This window comes from Cervus elaphus, chromosome 20 (genome assembly GCF_910594005.1).
Source record: "Cervus elaphus chromosome 20, mCerEla1.1, whole genome shotgun sequence".
NCBI classification, from domain to species: Eukaryota; Metazoa; Chordata; class Mammalia; order Artiodactyla; family Cervidae; genus Cervus; species Cervus elaphus.
Genome location: NC_057834.1, coordinates 90,998,017 through 91,022,496, shown reverse-complemented (window position 1 = coordinate 91,022,496; position 24,480 = coordinate 90,998,017). Strand labels below are relative to the sequence as shown.

General features: G+C 38.1%; 1 protein-coding gene and 1 pseudogene across 2 annotated transcripts in view; both read right to left on the bottom strand.

The window, feature by feature from the left end:
- The window catches only part of SLC44A5 (solute carrier family 44 member 5), a 414,133-nt gene that overhangs the window by 145,962 nt on the left and 243,691 nt on the right, over window positions 1-24,480 (bottom strand). The window lies entirely within an intron of this gene.
- LOC122678284 lies at window positions 17,377-17,776 on the bottom strand (annotated as a pseudogene).

The window sequence follows — 24,480 nt, the reverse complement described above, 5'->3', positions numbered from 1 at the left end:
CCCAAGCACTTGTCTCATGCATCCCACCTGGGCTGGTGATCTGTTTCACCCTAGATAATATACATGTTTCGATGCTATTCTCTCAGAACATCCCACCCTCACCTTCTTCCACAGAGTCCAAAAGTCTGTTCTGTACTTCTCTGTCTCTTTTTCTGTTTTGCATATAGGGTTATCATTACCATCTTTCTAAATTCCATATATATGTGTTAGTATGCTGTAATGGTCTTTATCTTTCTGCTTACTTCACTCTGTATAATGGGCTCCAGTTTCATCCATCTCATCAGAACTGATTGAAATGAATTCTTTTTAATGGCTGAGTAATATTCCACGGTGTATATGTACCACAGCTTCCTTATCCATTCACCTGCTGATGGGCATCTAGGTTGCTTCCATATCCTGGCTATTATAAACAGTGCTGCGATGAACATTGGGGTGCATGTGTCTCTTTCAGATCTGGTTTCCTCGGTGTGTATGCCCAGAAGTGGGATTGCTGGGTCATATGGCAGCTCTAATTCCAGTTTTTTAAGAAATCTCCACACTGTTCTCCATAGTGGCTGTACTAGTTTGCATTCCCACCAACAGTGTAAGAGGGTTCCCCCTTCTCCACACCCTCTCCAGCATTTATTGCTTGTAGACTTTTGGATAGCAGCCATGGCTTATTCTTGTAGAGTTCACAGTTTAGAGAAGAGACTTTAGTCACATAATCCCATGAATAAATGTGTGATAGTCTTCCATGTGACAGTCTGGGCTCTTGATCTCATCCATTTAGAGGTTATCCTCAGCATTTCAGTCAAGTCCATCAAAAGTGATCCAACTCTACAGTGGAATTGAGGAACAGATGTTTGCTGAAGAGTTCAGGGGAAGCAAAAAAGAAGATGTACCAAACACCATATTCCAGAAACCAAAATCATTTCCCAATAGATGTTTTTGTTACCCCCAAGTTCTTCCTTATTTGCCAGCCAGTCTCACTTTTTCTTCTTCCTTTATTTTTTCCACAAATATGGTTTTCCTCTTTCTCTCAGCTTGCTTCTCCCACCAAAACAGAATATCAAGCAAAATACTGCCATGAAATTAAAAGCAGCATATTTACTGCATGTCAGAGAAATATAGAAGAACTTTAGACTCATAACCTGGAGACCTGGATTCAAACCCCAACTGTGCCACCAAATCATCAGGCAATTTTGGATAAGCCTTTCCATGTATCCAGGCCTGCAATCCCAAAACAGAATGCTGAACCAAATAAACTCTAAAGTTTTTTTTAAAAGTACATGGATAATTATTATGATTGTTTCAATGAAACTATTAAATGATACTAAATCTTTCCAATTCTATAGTTGAATTCAATGTGTAATTATATGTTTAAACAATTCTTCCTACTTTTGCTTCTGCACCCTTAGATTTGGAGTCATTAGCTCAGTTGCTTAACATGTTAACATCTATGTTTATGCATAAGGTTCAGTTTTCTGCAAAATCAGCTAAGCTTATTTTGGGTTAAAAAAAAAAAAAAAAAACTATTGAACTCATTCAGCATGCTAGTATTTCAAAGCAACCAGCCAACAACTGCCGTTTCCATTGTCTATTTTTCCTGTTAGGCTGAGAAGAGTGAAATTTACTGATGTTTTCCCAACCCCAGCTTTCCTACTGTGCAAAATGAATAGTTAAGCAGAACATTAGCAGAACAGTTTCATTTCTTACTCTAGCAGTGAAGACTTCCCTCCACTGTGACACAGAAGGAAGCACACTTCAAGACAATACATTTATTTAGTGGATATGAACGTCTTTTGACTAGAAAAAGAAATAACAATCATCTGCAGTACTTTAAATAGCAAACATCTGCTTTTCCTAACATATTTCAAATACTTTGAATTTCCTGATTAGTTGTTAAATGAGAACTGTATTTCTGAAAGACATAATGGGGCAGTTTAAAGATGAGTCTTAAATGATCTTCAAAGCAAAATGAAGAAAAATGCTCATGCGTTCAGTAAGGATGTTTCAAACAGAACCAAAAGCTCCATAATGTGAATAAATAAAAAATAATGCTTTCAATTATCTGCATTTATACCAAAAGTTCTATTAAATATTGCAAGCGAGGGAAGATGATATAAATGAACAGAGCACAGATAAATGAATATATAGCACTATAGTCTTACAGCATGGCAACAAAATCCATGATGCTATTAAAGAAGTCTGCTTGACTAAGCCAAACATGAAGATTTCAGAAGTAATGACATGAAGCATCTTTGTGAGCAGAACACAAATGTGTGCATATATCATGGAGTAGGTTCAAGAAGTGTATATGCAAACACATCTACGAGCAATTGCTTCAGGCTGAGAGCTATAGATTTATTTTGGCAATTATCAGCCTTTCTTCAGCAATTGTTAATACAAAATGCAAAGGATCATTTATTTTTCTCATAAAAGTTTATAAAAGGGGCACTGAATAAATATTTCCAGGTGACATATTTGCTTTATTTTTCAACCTAATTCTTTTCCTGCTCCATGGTTTAAGAAAGTTATCACTGGGGAGATAAGTATTCAAGTCAAATACCAAAGAACAACAACAATGAGGGGAAAATATGGATTCTATCAGCAATGAAAGTTAAGGATCTAACACTTAAAAAAAAAATCAAATATTTATTGAGTACCTATTCCATACCAGACTGTACCAGAGAATGAAGATCCAGAAAAAGAAGAGTTTAAAGGAACTCACTGTCTATTCATGGATAAAAACAGAACAAGTAAACAAAAAACCTTTAATATTATGAGGGTCATAAACATAGTATATATAATATACAAATTATTTAGAGAACACAGACAAGAGAGAAATAGATTCTGCCAGAGAATAACTAAGAATAAGAATTAGAAAGGGAACATGTGAACTCGACCTTTATATGTGAGTAGAAGACAGAGAAGGGTATTGAAGACATATTTCTTCAAATTGTATGACTAACAATAAAATTTTGAGTTATATGTCTTCAAGACCTCTTTTCAAACTCCTACGACTGCTCTATATATACTGATGAACTGATTTATAAACATATTGTGTGTATAGAATGCTATTATAGCTTACTTTTATTTATAAAAAGGGATATCAAATATATGTGTACATATTAATATGTATACACAAATGTATACATTTCAATGCATGCATTTATTTGAAAGGATACACAATTTGAATCTCAAAGGCAGGATTCTGAGGGACTACGTACTCTATGCCGTTTCTGTACTATTTGAATCATTTACCCAATCCCAATGTATTGCCTAATTAAATAAATGAATAAATTAGTTAAAACAAAACACTTTGGCTAATATAACTAGTAAATAACATATTTTTATTTTACTCCAAACATTCTCAGGGATGTCAAACCCATTCAGCATGTGTCATACTGGCTTCTGATTTTTAAGGGAACTAAAACTTATTGGAAACATATACGCTACCATATGTAAAAGAGATATGCAGTGGGAATTTGCCGTATGATTCATGGAACTCAAACTGGGGCTCTATGACAACAAAGAAGGATGCAATGGGGTGGGAGGGAGGGGGCATATATATACCTATGGCTGATTCATGTTGACGTATGACAGAAACCAACACAATATTATAAACCAATTATCCTTCAGTTAAAAATAAACACATTTAAAAACAAAATGATAAAACTTAGGTCTCAGGCCAAGGGTTGTGGCCAAAAGACTTCTCACGTTTTGGCACACTTGGGCAGCAAAGGTTAATCAGAAATATGGAGAGGAAAATACTGTGTTCCTCATTAAGAATGCTGAAACTATATCTTCTCAATATGAAGACAATTATTCAATATGATCAACCCAGCAAAAGAACTGGACCAGTGCAAAGGGGGAACAACCCAATTAAACAAGTTGTTTCATCAATAGTTGGGCCCAATTTCTAACTGCAAATGGGCTCAAACATGCATATATATTCATATATGCAATATACATTCATTTTTGGAACCCCCCCCCAAAAATGAATTTATTTTTTGGGCTCCAAAATCACTTCAGATAGTGACTGTAGCCATGAAATTAAAAGATACTTGCTCCTTGGAAGAAAATCTCTGACCAAACTAGACAGCATACTAAGAAGCAGAGACATTACTTTGCCAACAAAGGTCCGTCTAGTCAAAGCTTTGGTTTTTCCAGTAGTCATATATGGATGTTAGAGTTGGACTATAAAGAAAGGTAAGCGTTGAAGAATTGATGCTTTTGAACTGTGGTGTTGGAGAAGACTCTTGAGAGTCCCTTCCTTGGACTGCAAGGAGATCCAACCAGTCCATCCTAAAGGAAATCAGTCCTGAATATTCATTGGAAGGATTGATGCTGAGGCTGAAACTCCAATAATTTGGCCACCTGATGAGAAGAACCTACTCATTGGAAAAGACCCTGATGCTGGGAAAGATTAAAAGTGGGAGGAGAAGGGGACAACAGAGGATGAGATGGTTGGATGGCATCACCGATGCAATGGACATGAGTTTGAGTAGGCTCCGGGAGTTGGTAACGGACAGGGAAGCCTGGCATGCTACAGCGCTTGGGGTCACAAAGAGCCAAACACAACTGAGCGACTGATCTAAACTGAAAATACATTCATATTGAGATAGACAGATACACATTCATTCAGGAAAGCTAGAAAAACTGAAGCCCTGTCATTAGGACAGTATTTCATGTACTAAAGACTCCTTGTCTTTATTCTGGATATTTTTTAACTTGGAATACTTTATCCTTTTCTTCTAAAAATTCACATCTTACCCATCTTTTCAGGTACTTCAAAAGCTTTCTCCTACATTAAATCTGATATTTAGCACTTAACTGAGCTCTTCTTCTATAACTGGAAATCTTATTGCTCTTACAATCACCATCATGGTTAAGTACCAAACAACTCGCTAAAGTTTATGTGTGTTAGGATTAACTCTCCAACTGAATTGTAAATGATACAGATGGCACAGACATTTAAGAAAATAGGCGTGGTCTACTAATCCTAAATAGACCTCAGAATCAATAAATAATACATCAACATTATCATAGCTAGTTTAGGGAAACCAAGAACATTGAATAAGTTCATCAACTCAGCACAAATATTACACACAAACATCAAAATCAGTGTTTCAGGGAGGAATGAATGGTAATGAGACAGGAAATCAAACATTTTTCAGGAAGGAGGAGACGGAGATTCATTTCCTCTTTCACTGAAGAGTACAAAACTAAATTATGGATAATGCATATGGAGATGGCTTATGCAGTTGTAACTTTGATACCTGAAATCTGAAAAAACAAGTTGTGATATCAAAGACACAACTGCAAAATAACAGTACCTTTGCTACTGCAGGGAGCAAACTTTTCATTCTATTTAGAGGGACCTATAAACTGTTAATGTACATTACAACATAGTGTTTTCAATAAGAAAACATTAAGAAATAAGCACATGGAGACCACTAGTATGGGTTTTTTTACTTTAAATTTTTATCAAATATTATTTTCTTTTGATTTTTCAGCTTTACTTTTTTTTTACTGTGTCTGACAAAAAGCATCCTGTGAAGAATAAAACAACAAATTACCAAAAACATAAGACAAATAATAATTTGCAGGGCCACAACTTTACCAACATGAAGAAATTGATTCTTACAGACATTGGCCAAATAAATTGACTTCCAGTTTGAAATAAACTCCATAATGATCTGAATTCACAAGCCCAAAGCATGTAAAGTGATGTATATGACCAAAAGTCATGAAACACAAAGACATCTTTGATAAATTTTTAATAAATAAACTTAAAGTGACAATAAGATGTGTGTTATTAGGTTTTAGTCTAATTTTATGATGCCTAGACTTTAAAAATGTAGAGCTGTGAGGTTTGCTCATTTGGGTTTATAAGACTAGCAATAAAAAGTTATTCCTAAAAAAAAAAAAAAAAAAAAAAAACTTATTCCTTTTCTCTGAGACTGTATATATGGAATTTGGGCAAACTCATACCAAGTGAAGGGTCTTTCTTGAGTGACGGCTTCATGACCAAAATAGGATGGCATCTCTGATAGTTGCATATACGAGGTATATAATAATTCCTTATTTAATTAACCAAGCAAAATAACCATTTGAAAACTAATATACAACTTGGAAAAGATTTAAACTAAATAACAGTATCCAGATAAAATCTGATATTATTTCTTCAGTAATTTTTCCATGAGTCTAACTAGAAAATAACTGTGGCAGTGAAGCCCTGCACAGTCATTACATTCAGAAGCAGTTAAAGTGGCATGCTAGTGAATGAATATGATTCTTCCAGGCTTGGCCTTTCTGCTTCCTGACACTATCTTTATATTCTCCTGTCCTCTGTGCTTCTATTTGGATTTGGTCACCTGCTTCACTGCTGGTTTCTGAAAGACTTAGAAATTCAACATTGGGATGCTGCTACTAACATTGTCCCCAGAGTCCTCATTTCACATTCTACAGCCCAGTCACAAGAGGGCACCACACCCTGGGGCCCAAATTCTTGCAAGCTGCCTGCTGTCTTCCACCCACCCTGGTTTCCTGACTGAGCCAATTCATTGGTCTCCTGCTCCTTCTGGACACAGACTATCTCTAATTTTTAAATAGAAACTCTCTCCCCACTCCCCTGCCAAAAGAATTCACTATCAGTCATGATGGACTGAGAGCAAATGGAAAACAAATCCATTCAATGCCAAAACAGCCTAAGTACAAGAGCAAAAGAAAAGTGAGTCTTAGTCACTCAGTTGTGTCCGACTCTTTGTGACCCCATGGACTGTAGCCCACCAGGCTCCTCTGTCCATGGAATCCTCCAGGCAAGAATACTGGAGTTGGCAGCCATTCCCTTCTCCAGATCATCTTCCCAACCCAGGGACTGAACCCAGGTATCCTTCATTGCAGGTGGATTCTTTACCACATGAGCCACCAGGAAAGCCCCAAATACTTGAAAAATACATGCTGATATAGTCTTCTGACACAGGTATGTTTTAGCTTTTTCAAAAAGAGGAGCTACATGGGTCCCCTCAAAACATTTTAGTTGTGATTGAAGGGGAAAGGTTAGATGTTTGTGCTGAGTGAACCATCATAAACACTGTTATCCAAGAACAAGGGATCCAAATGAAAATGGACATAGTGTGTGGTCTTCCCCACCCTTCATTTCCCACTACCAAATTCATTAGGCAGCTTGCTTTATGGCAACTATTATTTCTAAGAGGTTCTGCTCCCCTAGGTCCACTGCCTGGAGTTCGTTCCTGAAAGCAGAGCACTTGAGCATGACATAGACCTAAGATCCTCATAGGAACAAAACAGTTCCAATGCTCATGCATGACTTTCAAATCATAATCCCAAACGATCTGTCTGGTTTTATTTCCCAAGGATCTTTTGCCCTAGTCTCTGTTCCAACCCCTCTGGAGCCATGAGGGGACATACCATGCACTTACACACCATATTCCACACAAAGATGCACCACCCAGGTTCCCCTTCAAGGAAGAAGCTGCTAATGGCTACAGCGGATATGGTTGCAGACAGTTTCTAGGTGACAGCATCTTCAGGGTCCACTTCTACCACTTCACTCCTCCTGGGAAGCTCACAAATCAGGGACTGAGTCACGTGGACTCATAAAGGTGCAGCCATTTCAAAGTTACTCTGGACCCTTCGGCAGGGCAGCCCTTGTTCCAGAGCTCCCTAAAATGTGGGCTGAGGTTTTGTGGGGTCTGGTAACAGTCTGACATCTCCTTCTATGTAATTCTGCTTCCTTCCTCTTCTTTTCACAGGTGTTATTCCCTACCAGAGAGCTCGATCCCAAACTCCATCTCAGTATCTGGTTCTGGAAAACTCTATCTGCAACATACCTCCATGAGTCTGATTTTCTTCTTCATTCTCTGATTCCACTCCTGCAAAGTCCAGCTCAAATAATACCCTCAAGAAACACTCCTTGATCCTTCTAATCAGGAATAATTATTCATTTTACTCTGCCCCTTGAATTGTGCTTTTACACCTCCATTGAGAAGTAGCTTTCTGTTGAAGCTAGTAGTTTAAATTGCAAGTTTATTGAGACTACAACTGTGTCTTATTCATTTCTGTATGCCCCACAGTGTATAACAGTTAAAAGAGTTATGAATGATGGGATAAATTAATGTATGATCTAGAATCTGCCTAAACCTCTTCTTTTTTTCCCCTCTCCATTATAACTGAAATGAAATCCTGTCAATATTTCACACACCAGATCCAGCCCCTTCTATTTTTCAGCTATATTTTATATTAGCTTCTGCTTTCTGATCTAGTTAACCAAATCCACTTTGCATGATACACGCTTTTCCTGTCTCATCTGACAGCATGTTCCTTCAAAATACTATTCCAGACCGTCCATCTATGTGAGGCACCCCAGGGTACAACTCTAGCTGTCTCAGTATCTGTGTCTAAAAATATTTATGCTCCATCAGAACAATATTCAGGTTCTCTTAAATCTTTCTAAGACTAGAATAATATTCTCTATATGGCATCGCCAACTCAATGGATATGAATTTGAGCAAACTCTGGGAGATAGTGAAGGACAGGGAAGCCTGGCATGCTGCAGTCCATGGGGTTGCAAAGAGCCAGATAGATCTTAGTGACTGAACAACAATGAACAATATGGGTAATATACATGTATACAATCTGCTTTAGTCATATATGTATGATCACTTCTCCACTTTCCAAAATGATTGTTTCATCCTTTCTCCTCTCAGTCCTTATACACCTGGGCCTGCCACCACCACCACCACACCAGCCCATCCCTGCCTGATAACTTATCTCATAATTCATCGAATAGTTAAAAGCAAGCAGTAAGAATCTCTCTTCATCACCAAAACTATTGGCACTCAATATGTCTAGTCTATTCCCTGCTTTCCATCTTGTACTATGGACTAGGAACCCCTGTTTCTACCAAAGGCCAGACTCTCCAGTTTTGTGGTGGAGTCTATCTTCAGGACTTCACATCCAAAGGTTCCCCTTGCTCTTGCATTATCAGTGTCCTGGATCATCTCCAGCTCCACACACCACTGTGTCCTAGAATCGTTCCTCTTCAGAAACTCTACTTTGATCCCGAATTCCACTCACCCTCCGATAAAACTTATTTAAAGAGTTGTCTCTAGAAGCCCCCTCCAGGTTTGCACCTCACAGTCTCTAACTTACTTTCCCTTGCCAGATCTGAGTGCCCATGACATCACTGAGATTGCTTTGGATGAGGTCTCTGATGATGTTCATGTTGCCAGATCCAGTGGTGGCTTCTCAGGCTTTATCTTGCCTGACTTTTCAAAGCTGTCAACACAGTTGGCAACTTTAAAAATAAGTAAATAAAAAACAAACTCTTATAACACTCTTAATTTCTACAACACTGCATCCTTTAGGCTTTTCCTAACTCACTGAGGGTTCCTTTGCCTGCTCCTTCATCTCTGCTTGACCTCCAAATGCTGTTAAATCCAGAGTTTTGTCCTTGGGCCTCTTCTTTACCCTCCTAAGTGATCTTATCCAGACACTCGGCTTTAAATATTAATATTATCTAAATGCCTATGACCAACAACTCTCAACCTCCCACTCTTATTTTACTCTTCAATGATCTCCAGACTCACATAGAGCATCGTTACATGAATATCTACTCCGCACCTAAAACCTACGAGCCAAAACAGAAGTCTTGATTTCTGAACCAACACACCTGTACCTCCCCTAATCTTTCCATTCTTAGGAACGGGAATTGTCATCTACCCAAATGTTCATGTCACACATCTTGTTGTTCAGTCACTAAGTTGGGTCCGACTCTTTACGACCCCATGGACTGCAGCACGCCAGACTTCCCTGTCTCCTTTTGTCTCCTTTTGCTCAGACTCAAGTCCATTGAGTCAGTGATGCTTATCCAACCATCTCATCCTCTATCACCCCCTTCTCTTCCTGCCTTCCATCTTTCCCATCATCAGGGTCTTATGCAATGAGTCAGCTCTTCACATCAGGTGACCAAAATACTGGAGCTTCAGCTAGTCACAAGTCCAGCAGTTATGTTTGACGTCTTTCCCTCACCTTTCACGTTAATAAACACTGCCACCAGAACATATCTGAATCTATTCACATCTCTCCATCTCCGCTACTGCCACCCTAGGCCCAATGACTGACTCCTTCACTTCAATGACTGCAAAATCTGCCTATTGATCTCCTTGCTTCTGCTTTAGGACTCTTAAAAGCCATTCTCCAGTAGTTAGAATGAGCTTTTATAATGTATTAGACTAACTTACTCTTCTACTAAAACCCTCAAATAGTTTTTCCATTGCACTTAGTAGAATGTGCCTTCGGGCTTCTCCTACCAACCCACACTCCCTCCCCACTTCCCTGCCCCCATCCACCATGCTGTGCTCACATGGCCTTCTTTCTACTCCTTGAGCACAGAAGCTCATTCCTGCCTTATTTTGTTCTTCCTCTGTCTGAAATGCACTGTCTTCAATCTTCACATGGCTGACTACTCTTTATCATTCAAGTCTCATTTCCATCGTCACCTCCATAGAAAGGTCTTCCCTGACCACCAAATCTAAATTAATGCTTCCACTCATACTCCGGCCAGGTACTAGCACATCCTCTGCTTTTTTTCCTTCTTCATACTTATCATCTTATGAAACTGTCATTTTCATTTCTCAGATGTTATCTACTCCGTCTCTTTCCCCTTTCAAGAGAACCAACACCTGGCCTGTCTTATTCATCACTGTATCTCTAATGCCCAGAGGAGAGAGGGCACATAATAGATGATCAGTCAATAACTTCTGAGTGAGAATAAATAAAAATTAATCTTTGGACGAGCAGTCACATAAGGCATCCACTGAGAGTTAGGTCCTTCTCTCTTCCATGGCAGTACTTCCCACATTGAAGTAAACTCTTTTCCATTGCCTATCTCTTCTACTATATGCTAATTCTTTGAGGACAAGGACATCTTATCTTTGTATTATTACCAACTAGCATAATTCTTATCATAGAGTAAGGTGTACTACAAATATTTGTTGAAGAAATAAAATAAAACAAGGTTGTGGAGGAAGAAATGTGACATAGATCCTATGGATAAGTACAAAGGTGACCCTCACAAGAGGCTGGATAATGACCACAGCATTTGAGCCCAATCATCACAGAGAAGTGAAGCATTACATACAGGTTTAAACTTCAGAACTTTAAAGTCATTATTAACACTCTAGCCTATTTAAAGTTATGCAAATCCTACATCATTTTCAGATGACATTGGTGTGATACAGGGGTTCAAATTCCTAAACAAGATGCTTGGGTAACAGGAAGACAGTGTCAGAGTTCTCTGAGATATTTGAATTCCTAAAACTTATGGAATATATCTCAGACTATTTTTCAATTCAATTAGTTTTTATGAAGTATCCACAGAGGGCATGACACTGTACACAGTGTGGACTATGGATCTGAATATGCTATGTCAAAGCAGGTCAAAGATTTACAGGTCCCAGTGGAAAAAATCAGCTTATTCTATTTATTATATTATTTTTGTGTCAGAGAAAAGTCATTAAAATGTCATGACCACTTGCTTGACCTGTGATCCAAGTCTGGAAAAAAATAAAGTCCAAATTGCTACAATTGGCACCGTGCAATAAAGGTCATACACTATCTTCTCAGGACATGTAGAAAGGATTTGTTTGTTTAGTTTTTTAACAGGAAACTCATCTGAAAGAAGATGCAAATGAAAGAACCTTGACATTTTTAAGCACAGTCATGGAAGAAATAACCCCTTTCCTTGTACAAGAATGCCATCCAAAGAGTAGGTGCTCTAACTGGAGCTATATTGAGAAGAAGAAAAAAAAAGAAAGAGGCTCATCATCACCTACTTACACATACTGAACGCAGATCTCTGTCCTCCAAGGAATTACAAATCAGATGATAAGGCAATGCATGAGTACCAAAAGCTAAAAAGCAGTCACAAGTATTATGTGCTATATACCATCCATAGTAAAAGCTACAGGATTTCAGTGGAGGGAAGGTATTCTGAGGCTGGAGAGCAGAGAAGGTGGGTCCTGAGCAGGGCCATGGAGCAAGGAAGACTACCACTTGAGGTGTCAGTGAGATACTTCCCCAAAATGTGAGTGTGGAGAAAATAATACTGCTTTATGAAACTTAAACTCTGACTCAAAACATGATTGATGCATACAGTCCCTCAATGAAACTAAGCCTCCCAATCTAACAAGCCTTGATTCCAAACTTCTTGAATCTATTAACATATCTAAAGAGAACTGCACATGATGCTCAAACAGGTCTGCCCATCTGAGCACCCTCCAGATCAGGGCACCAAGACAAATTGAAATAAGGATCCAATGTGAAGATTCTGCTCTGTCAGTAGACAGCCAGGCTGGAAGAGCCTGATGCCATTAGCCATTCCACTCATGTAATTTCCTTTTCTGACTACACATTCACCCAGCAACCTTTTGATAATTAGGTTTCTTGTGTAGTTTGCCTGAAGGGAGCAATGTGCTGGTCAGGGCAACAGGAACATCAGGCCTTCTCAGCAATTAAATTTCTCAATGTAAATGATTGCATTAACATTCTGGCTTTATACATCAGTCTCTTGTGAGCTTTGTTAATACTAATCATCATCCCTGAATTACAGCAATTCTAGAACACAGATAAAATCAATTTTCAGACCCTGCAGAAATGCACATGACTTAGTTTGTCTCAACAGAGTGTTCATTCAAGAGTTTAGAAACCCCAGAGAGAGTATAGTTTAGTCAGGTAACCTAAGACAAATTTGTGTCGAGATTTCAGTATCATGTTAAGGAATTTGGAGTTAACTTTTAGGCAGTGGGAAGTCATTTGTGAAATTTGAAGGGTGGTGGGGGAGCATGTAACATGCAAGGAGATCAAAACAGTCAATCTAAAGGAAATCAACTTTGAATATTCTTGGAAGGACTGATGCTAAACCTGAAGCTCCAATACTTTGGCTACCTGATGTGAAGAGCTGACTCGCTGGAAAAGATCCCGATGCTGGGAAAGACTGAGGACAGGAGAAGAAGGGGTAGACAGAGGATGAGATGGTTGGATGGTATCACTGACTCAATGGATATAAGTTTGAGCAAACCCTGGGAGATAGTGAAGGACAGGGAAGCCTGGCACGCTGCAGTCCATGGGGTTGCAAAGAGTCAAACATGACTTGGCAACTGAACAACAACAACATAATTGAAACTGCTATTTATCCTGTATTATCTGTTATATTCAGCTCTACTTGGCAGAACTCATGGCTTAACTGAGGAGCTAGCCAAGCAAACAAATGATGACAACACAGTGTCATAAGCACACAGAGTACTCTGAGAGCAACGAGGATAAGGAAGTATTTTTCAGAAGAGAAAACTTGCACATTTTTCTATTAGACTTAACATTCTTTCTATCTTCCCTTGTATTTAGAGACTTTTTTAGATAAAACAAATATATCAATATTTCAAAGAGCTTCATAAGTATATGAAGTTTCTGACTCTCTACTGAATACTCTTACCTGGAGAGGCCATAGGCATTTCAAAACTCAACATTTCAAAAGCTAAATTAGCTATCTTCTCTGCTCTTCATAACCATTCTGCTCTTCCTCATGTGTTCCCTACCTTCATGAATATAACCGTAATCCATCCAGTTATTAGTACAGTCATGCTAGACCTTCTTTTCTACCCTCAGCATACAATCAGTCCTAAAGTCTTGTAGATTTTTGCCTTCTTATTACCTCTTAGATTTCTTCTTTTCCAGAGCCACTGCCTCAGTCTAGGTTTTAATCATTTGTCAGCTAGATAGCTGAAAATTCATCTAAATGGTATCCTGCCTTTGTTTCAACTAGTTTCTCTTCTCTCCAGGATATCCCTGGCTTTGAAGCTAGGATAATAGTTCATTTAGTCACTCACCAGACACATATTATATGTCAGGGACTTTTCTAACCATAGGGAATACACTGATGAACAAAACATTCAAGGTTCTTGCTGCTCACAAACCTGATCTTTTAGACAGGATATTGATTGTGAGAAAAAAATGAATAAAGAAATTTTCAACAGTGATGAACACTATAAAGAAAGTACAATTAAATAATGTTGTAGATAGTGACTGGAAGACTGGGTTGTCATGAAGGGCTCTAGGGCAATGGTAGTTAAAAGCTGGATGACAAGAGGCAGCTGTTCATGCAAAGGTCTGGGCTCAAAGTATTTCAGTCAGTGTACCCAGGATGGCTGCAAGTTTAAAATCTCTAAGAAATGAGAAGAAGGCAAGCATGGCTACAATACGAGGATGAGAGAGAGGAAGAGTGGTACAGGATGATATAAGTGAGTCATACAGAGGGCACTCCTGTAGGACATGAGTTTGAGTTTAATTTACATAGTATGGAAAGCTATTGAAAATGTATTAAGGAGAAGAGCTATGATTAATTCATGATTTGAAAGCTCACTTAAGGTTTTTTTTTTTTTTTATGTAGAATGGATTATAGAAAAGTAAGGAAAGAAATAGATCATTCTAGAGTTTAGTGCTAAAGTATAAGTAGGATATACGGTGCTGTGGATGATGCTGACTGTAAAAAAAAGAAGTAGGTATTTTGGGGATATATTTTGGAGCTGAAGCCAATAAGACTTGCTGAGAAATGGGGGGAGGGTAGGAAGCAGAAGCCAAGAACCTGTAACTTGAGTAACAGGGTGAGGATACCGGTGTTACTTTCTGAAATGGAAAAGACTGATGGAGGAGGTTTTAGAGCTTTCAAGTGCCAGTAAGAATCAAGAGTTTTGTTTGGCCAAATTAAGTTTGAATAAGTACCATGAATTCAAATACAGAAGTCAAATAGGCAGTTGAATAAAGAAATATGGAGGTCAACGGAAGATTCATTGCTAGAGATACAAAGCTCGGGAGTCACTGACATGTAGATAATATTTAAAGTCATTGGCCCAGTGTAAAAATAGACTAGAGAAAAGTGAAGGATGAGGACCAAGGCACTCTCATATTTGGAGATCAAGTAAGGGTTGAGGACACAGAAAAGGAGACTAAAAAGGAAGTAGCAATGAGGTGCAATAAGCATCAGGCGAGTATGATGTCAAGGAAACCAAGAGAAAAGACTATTTCAAAAAGGAAAGAGTGGTCACACCAGTCAGATCAGAATGGTTATCATTAAAAAGTCTAGAAATAACAAATGCTGGAGAGGGTGTGGCGAAAAGGGAACCCTCCTACATTGGTGGTGGGAATACAAGTTGGTATAGCCATATGGGGGCTTCCCTGGTGGCACTAGTGGTAAAGAATCTTCCTGCAATGCAGAAGACATAAGAGATGTAGATTGGATCCCTGGGTCGGGAAGATCTCCTGGAGGAGGCCATGGTGACCCACTCCAACATTCTGGCCTGGAGAATTCCATGAACAGAGGAAACTGGCAGGCTATAAACAGTCCATGGGGTCCCAAAGAGTTGGACATGACTGAAGCAACTTATCACCCATGCAGCTAGTATGGAAGTTCCTCAGAAAACTAAAAATAGAATTACCATATGATCTAGCAATCCTGCTCCCAAGAACACACCTGGAAAAACTTATAATTCAAAAAGATACATGTACCCCTATGTTCATAGCAGCACTGTTCACAATAGCCAAACATGAAAACAACGTAAATGTCCATCGACAGATGAATGGACAAAGAAGATGTGGTACATATATAACAGAATACTACTCAGCCATAAAAAAGAATGAAATATTGCAGCAACATAGATTCAACTAGAGATTATCATACTAAGTGTAGTAAGTCAGAAAGAGAAAGACAAATACCATATGATATCACTTATATGTGGAATCTAAAACATGGAACAAATAAACCTATCTGCAAAATAGAAACAGATTCATAGACATAGAGAACACACTTGTGGTTGCCAAGGTTGCACTGAGGGGGAGAGGATGAACGGAGAGTTTGGGGTTGGTAGATACAAACTATTTAGAATGAATAAAGTCCTAATGTATAGCACAGGAAATTATACTCAATATCCTATGATAAACCATATGGAAAAAATATTTTTAAAATATATATGTATAACTGAGTCACAGCAGAGATTGCCACAACACTATACATCAACTATACTTCAAAAAATAAAAATGAAAGTAGCAAGAGTAGTCACCTTTGTCAAATGCTGTTGTGAAATTAAAATAAAAGATGTTGCCCACTATACTTGGCATGATGGAAATCATTGGTGACCTTTTCAAAATCAGTTTGAGGAGAGCTGTAAATAAATCTGTACTGGAGAGAAGGTGACAAAGGGGAGAAAGAAGAAATGACAAATAGAGACAAGTGAAGCAAATCTAACCATGCAACTCCCCTGACCTGAAACTAACACAGCATTGTTAATCAACTATACTCCAATATAAAATAAAATTTAAAAAAAGAGCAGACGCTTGCCATTCATTTCATGCCCTTTAGAATAAAGGTCAAACTCCATGCCTTCAAATATACAATGCTCTTCAGTATCTGGGTTCTTGCAACCTAAGCAAATTTATCTCCCAACCATACTCTTCCTCCTACTACTGTAAATACTTGTAATAGTCTAACATGAGTCATGCAAAGTCTCTTCCTCCATACACATCTCTGGGTTACTCCTTGCCCTTTCCTACACAAAGAAAAACTCTTATACATCCTTCAGTCCCCTTCAAGAATGACCATATCAGGCAAGCAGTGCCACTCCCTTCCACATGATTTACTCTCCTTAGAGCTTCCACTGCAACCTGAACATCTACATAGTGTTTACCTTACTACACTGCAGTATTCTTGCTTTCCAAAAATTCATTCTTTATTTTAATATAAAAAATAAACCCTTCAACCTTAAAGAATGTCACTTGTTTTCATATTGTTGTAGAGAACACTTATAAGATAGGAGCATCTGCTACCAGTTCCAAAGATTTCACATATACTTTAGAAGAAGTATTGTTGGATTCAAACAAACATCAGTGTAGAGGAACAAACATCTCTGTCTTCTTATTTTTCCATAATTTTACTAAATCATCACTAGGAAAGTTGGTAATGGGGATGTCACATAATTATGCCAACGTTTGGTAATGACAGTGAAATCAGCCATCCCAATCCAGCTAAATTATAAAAACATGACCTTTAGTAAGGTCATGACCTTGTACTCCCTGATATCCCATGGGCCAATAGTAGACTTGAGTTATAATGTGTAGATTCTTTTTGGTCATAGTTGCAAAAGAAGTCTTGAAATTCTTGATGGTTTGACATCTTTTGGAAAGAAGTAAGCTAGGAGGCAGACTGCTGATCTGGATTTGCTCAGATGGACACCATTCCCATATCTTTAAGTGATACATCCAAAGTTCTCTCAGTAAAGTTATGGCCATGACTCCACTAGGTCTGACTATTTTCTTTGATTTTTAATGCCTATTGTTCTTACCAGCTGTAGCAGCCACTGCTTGGTAAAATTCTGCCACGAAGTCTGGCTCACTGACCTCCAGCTGCCTGAGACATTCACTGCATTCCTGCTCAGCCCAACCTCCAAACCACTGACCCCAAAGATGCAGGTGGCACTCAAACATACGAGGTGGTCAGTTTGCCCTAGACTTTCCAGCAGCAGCTGTAATTTTCCAGGTGCTGTAGAAAATATTCATGCTGAGGACCTGACCAGTTAGCAAGTCAGTGAAGAATACACTTCATTTCCTGGGAAGTGATGAAAGACATTGGGGGAGGGGAAGAGTTAGAAACACTGTCTGGTACTGAGGGTAAGGGAGAAGGGAACGACAATGGCATGGAAGAGGAAGATGATCCCAGTGGCATCCTCCCCTTTTTTCTCACAGGGCACCCAGAGACCATCATAAGAGTGTTTAGACTCCAACTGTCACCACCACTTACATGTTTCTACATTGCAGGCTTTGCTTTGATTACAACACTCCTCTCCTCTCACTCTATGATACAAACACAGGCAAAAGAATAAGAACAAACTGTAGAGTTTAGGAGCATTTCTAGGAGATTTGTGTCCCTGGTACTGGATATAGATCCTGCACACAGCAGTGTTCTCCTGGTGGTTCCTAAACAAAAGCTTCTAAAAATACAAATTTCATTGTCAATTTCTTAAAATTCTTCAATGTCTTTTCTGAGTCTATCAAATAAAATACCAAACACACTGATACATTGAATAAGTGCTTGATGATTTTGCTCATTGTTGCCTCTTCAGCATCATTTCTCTCTACCTCATCCTGATCTTCTTCATACACTGGGTGTGCACCAAACCATTTCCAGGACAGTTTTTCTCAGGTTTCTGTATGCTGAGGTGTGCTGCCAACTTTTCTTGGAATATCTTTAAGAACCAGCTCAAGGGTCACCTCTCCTCTTAGGTTTTTCCAGATTCACCTCGCCCTACTCCTAGCACACTAGACACTCTTCATTTCCCATGCCTGGGTCGGTAACTCTGTTATTGCACTCATCACATTTATCCTTTTATCTTCTTCTCCTCCTACTAGATTGCAAGCTCTGTTGAACAGGAACTTTGCTCAGTTCATCTTTGTATTTCTAGCACCCAGTACATTGCCTGACACATAACAAGCACACAGTTAATGAATACTTTTCTTTAAATCCTTTGATGTAAAGGTGATTTCAAGGTTTAATATTATCTTTTAGATTGATTATTTTCATTATTAGGAATAATTTGTAGGTGGTGACTCTTTAAAGTGCAAAAACATTAATAAAGAACAAATTCACTTATTGAGGAATACAAGGGATAGGCCATGAATTTTAAAGATGTCTGTTAGTCCACAACTTCCTGTAGATTAGAGTCACAATGATAAATAACTGATCACATTAGACCATTTGCTCCAATCAAAATGAGGCAAATAAATGCCAAGTCAAAGGACATCTTCAATTCACATTTGCATTCTGAAGAATTAGCCATTCAGGGAAATTATTTGTTTTTATTTCCTTCCACATTTTGAGACTACATAAAAGTCTTCAAAGGAGTGATAAGACATAGAATATTTATTTCAAACTATTTTATAAATCAAAATGATTCTGAAACTCTTTCAGACATTTTTACAACTTGGGACCTACATTTTTTACTGACCTTTGTGTACTTTTTTCAATAAACTTTTCCTCACATTTTTCCTTGATGATGGACTCCACTTCTAGACATTTAAGTTCCCTCTACAGTGACAAGAGGGCTTCCCAAGTGGCTCAGTGGTAAAGAATATGCCTACCAACACAGGAGACACAGGTTCAATCCCTGGGTTGGGAAGATCCCCTGAAGAAGGAAATGGCTACCCACTCCGGTATTCGTTCCTAAGAAATTCCATGGACAGAGGAGCCTGGTGGGCTACAGTCCATGGGTGTCACAAAAGAAGCTGGACACTACTTAGCAACTTAACAACAACAATAGTGACAAGACACATACCAATTACTTCAAAAAGAATAAAAGTTCATGAGGACTGCATAAACTTAGGAGACGGCACTGTGTTATCATGATAATTGAAGTTGTCTACTTAATAATGGCACTTTAGAAATTACAAAAGTTTTGTTGAGCATCAGCAAAGCTATATGCATATATCACAAAGCCCAGAAACTGAACTCTTCCTTCTCTGCTTTGGCATTAAAAGTTGAATCATAAAGACAGGAAGAGGTCTAAGACGATATAGTAGAGAGATCCTGAACTCATCTCCTCCCATGAACACACCCAATTTGCACCTATATACAAAGCAACTCATCCTGAGGGTTGATTGAATAGCTCTACAAATAGAAGAACCACATAGAAATTGGTAGGAAAGACAGAGAAACACTATACACAGAAACCTCACCCTTGACCACATGACCTACAACAAGGGCAGATATTATTGAGGGATCTGAGTGCAGACTCATCCACCCTGAGACACAGCAAAAATATAAAATAAAAACAACAAACACACTACTTTAAAGGGCACCTAGATTACATGGAAAGAAATCCATTTACTAACCTTAGAGCTCCTGCTAAACTGGCAGAGAACTACTGGAACTCTCTCTAATATGAGAGGAACGGGCAAGGGCCATTGTTTGAATCACCTCCAGAACTCTCTGCGGCCCACAACCACCCCAGCTCCCGCCATCCTACCAAGACGGCCTCAACATGGCACACCCAGGGACTGTCCCCAGCCAGAGCCGCCTCCTATTCTAGCTGTTCCACCAAGGCAGCTTCAGGATTGCCTCCAGCTCATGCCCACCCTACCACCTGCCAACCTGCCAAGGCAGACTTGGCACAATGTACCTCGAGATTTCACCCACCTCACACCTGCTCCAGCTCCAGTGAGCCTGCCAAAGCTAGCAGGTGCAAACAGTCTACATAGTAGACAGTCCCATACAAGGCCACTCCTTCAGAGTAGGAGAGGTGGCTATTTTGCATAATTCATAGAAACAAATGCCAAGAGTCAAACAAAATGAAGAAACAGAGAAATATTTTCTCAGTGAAAGAACAAAATAAAACACTAGGGAAAATCCTAATGAAACAGAGGTAAATATTTTACCTGACATAGAATACAAAGAAATGGTCATAAGGATGCTCAGTATACTTAGAAGAGAAATGGAGAAATACAGTGAGATCTTCAATGATGACTTAGAAAATATAAGACAGAACCAATCAGAGCTGATGAATACAATAACTGAAAAAGGGAATCATTAGCAGATTAGCTAATACAAAAGAGAAGATCAGCTACGTGGAAGAGAGAATAGCAGAAATCATCCTATCAGAAAAGCAAAGAGAAGAAAGATTTTTTTTTAAATAAAGGGAATTTAAGGGACTTCTAGAGAAACATCTACCATACTAACATTTGCATTATAGAGGTCCAAGAAAAATAAGAGAGAGAAAGGAGAGAATATATGTTTGAAAACATAATGGCTGAAAACTTCCCTACTCTAGGGAAAGAAAGAGACAGTCAGGTATAGGAAACCTAGAGAGTCCTAAACAAGATGAACCCAAAATGATTCACACAAAGATATATCATAATTCAGGAAGCAAAAGATAGAGTCTCAAAGACAGCAAGAGAAAAACAAGCAATTCCATACAAGGAAAATCCCATAAAGCTATTCAGTTCAGTTCAGTTCAGTTTAGTCGTTCAGTCGTGTCCGACTCTTTGCGACCCCATGAATAACAGCACGCCAGGCCTCCCTGTCCATCACCAACTCCCGGAGTTTACTCAAACTCATGCCCATCGAGTCAGTGATGCCATCCAGCCATCTCATCCTCTGTCATCCCCTTCTCCACCTGCCCGCAATCCGTTCCAGCATCAGGGTCTTTTCAAATGAGTCAACTCTTGGCATGAGGTGGCCAAAGGACTGGAGTTTCAGCTTCAGCATCAGTCCTTCCAATGAACACCCAGGACTGATCTCCTTTAAGATATACTGGTTGGATCTCCTTGCAGTTCAAGGGACTCTCAAGAGTCTTCTCCAACACCACAGTTCAAAAGCATCAATTTTTTGGTGCTTAGCTTTCTTCACAGTCCAACTCTCACATCCATACATGACCACTGGAAAAACCATAGCCTTGACTAGACGGACCTTTGTTGGCAAAGTAATGTCTCTGCTTTTTAATATGCTGTCTAGTTTGGTCATAACTCTCCTTCAATTTCATGGCTGCAATCATCATCTGCAGTGATTATGGAGCCCCCAAAAATAAAATCTGACACTGTTTCCACTGTTTCTCCATCTATTTCACATGAAGTGATGGGACCAGATGCCATGATCTTAGTTTTCTGAATGTTGAGCCTTAAGCCAACTTTTTTACTCTCCTTTCTATTAGCTGATTTGTAAGCAGACAGTTAACAGATCAGAAGAGAATGGCAGGATATATGTAAAGTGCTGAAAGAAAAAATAATTACAGTCCAAAATACTCTATCCGGCAAAGTTACAGAATTCAGAATTAGAGAAATAAAGAGTTTCCCAGTCAAGCTAAAATAAAGTTCATCACCACCAAACCGAACTTACAAGAACTGCTAAAGGATTTCCTTTAAGTGGAAAAGGTCACAATAGAAATGTTTAAATATATGAAAAAAGAACCTCACTGGTAAAGGCAAATATATAGGAACGGTATGAGATCAGTTGCTTGAAAAGCTAGCTTTAAAAGGCAAAAGCAGTGCAATCAACCACAATGAGCAGCCCAAAAGATACTCAAAATTAAAAGATTTAAAATATGATGTCAAAAACATAAAATGTGAGGGGAGGTAAAAATGCAATGCTTTTAGATGCCTTCAAACTTAAGAATATCAGCTTAAAATAGATGACCATGTATTCAGGTCAGTGTATACAAACCTCATGGTTAAACAAGAAACTTAATGATACACAAAAATAAAGAGAAAGGAATCCAAACAAAACAATAAAAGAATACATAAAACCATAGGGAAGTAACCAAGAGAGGAAGATGAGAACAGAGAACTACAAAAACAACCAGAAAACAATTAACAAAACGGCAATTAGTATATACCTACCAATAATTACTTTAAATGCAAATGAATTAAATTCTCCAGTCAAAAGATATAGGGTAACTTAATGCACTAAGAAAAAGACTCATCTAATATGTTGCTACAGGGGACTCAACTCAGCTCTAAAGACATAAAGAGGGTGAAAGTGAAGGGATACAAAAAGATATTCCATGCAAATGGAAACAAAAAGAAAGTTGGGGGAGTAATACCCATATCAGACAAAATAGACTTTTATAAAAGACTTTAACTAGAGACAAAATGGGCATTAAATAATGATAAAGGGGTCAAAACAACAAAAGAATACAACATATAATAACATTTATACATCCAACAAAGGAGCACCTGAATATGTAAAGCAAAATATAAACAGATATAAAGAAAGACACAGGAATACAATAACAGTTCTACTTACACCAATAGATCATCCATAAAGAAAAGCAATAGGAAAATACTATGAACAGGCAGATTCTTTACTGTCTGAGCCACCACAGTTGCCAGATGCCATCTAAGCGGATAACCTAGAAGAAAGAGACACATTCCTAGAAACATAAAATCTTCCAAGATTTCCAAGACTCTATCTTCAGAATAAATAGAAAATTTGAACAGACCAATCACTAATAATGATGTTGAATCAGTAATTTAAAAAGTAACTCTCAACAAACAAAGGTCACAGTACTAGATGGCTTCACGGGGGAATTCTACAAAACATTTGAAGAAGAGTTATCTATTCTTCTTAAACTATTCCAGAATATTGAAGAAAAGGGAATACTTTTGAATTTATTCTATGAGTCCAGCATTACCCTGAACAAAAATCAAACAGACACACAAACACAGAGAAAATTACAGACAAATATCCCTGATGAGCACAGAAGCAGAAAGTCTCAAAAAAATTTAGCAAACAGAACGCAACAATGCATTAAAGTAGAATTTATTCCAGGAATTGAAGGATGGTTCAGTAGCTGCATTCAATGTGACACTACATTAACAAAATAAATGATGAAAATCATATGATCATCTTAATAAATGAAGAAAAAAATGACAAAATTCAACATCCATTTATGACAAACACTCTTAACAAAGTGTGGCTAGAGGGAACATACCTCAACATAATAGAAGCCACATATGACAAATCCACATCCAACATTACGCTGAACAGTAAAAACATGGAAGATTTTCCTCTAAGATCAAGACAAGGATGCCCAATCTCACAACTTTCATTCAACATGGCATTGGGGAGTCTAGCCAGACAAGAAAAAGGAATAAAAAACAACCTAGAGGGGTAGGATGGGGTGTGAGGTGAGAGGGAGGTTCAAGAGGGAGTGGACATATACACATTTATGGTTGATCTTTGTTGATGTATGACAGAAACCAACACAATATTATAAAGCAATTATCTTCCAATTTAAAATAAATAAATTTTTAAAAAGGGGAAAAGGGCATTCAAATTAGAAGGGAAGCAATGAAACTATTACTATCTGTAGATAACATGACTACATAGAGAACACACTAAGACTCCACCAAAACACTATCAAAACTAATGAAAGAGTTCAATAAAGTTGCAGGATAGAAGTTTAATAGACAGAAATTTGTTGCTTTTCTGTACACTAAGAATGAAATATTAGAAATGAAGAAAACAATCTACCCAATGTTGCATCAACAAATAAAATACCTAGGAATAAATTTAACATAGGAAGTAAAATATCTTTACTCTGAGAACTATAAGATATTGATAAAAGAAATTGAAGATAACACAAATAAATGGAAAGACACTCTATGCTCATAGATTGTAAGAATTAATATTGTTGAAATGTCCATATTACCCAAAGCAATCCATAGATTCAGTGCAATCCCTTTTGAAATACCTATAGCATTTTTCAAAGAACCAGAAAAAATAATCCTAAAATTTGTATGGAATCACAAAAGACCCCAAAGAGCCAAAACAATCTTGAGAAATAGCCAAGCTGGAGGTATCACAGTCCCTGATTTCAAACTATACTACAAAGCTGTCGTCACTAGAACAGCATGATACTGGCACAAAAGCTGACACAC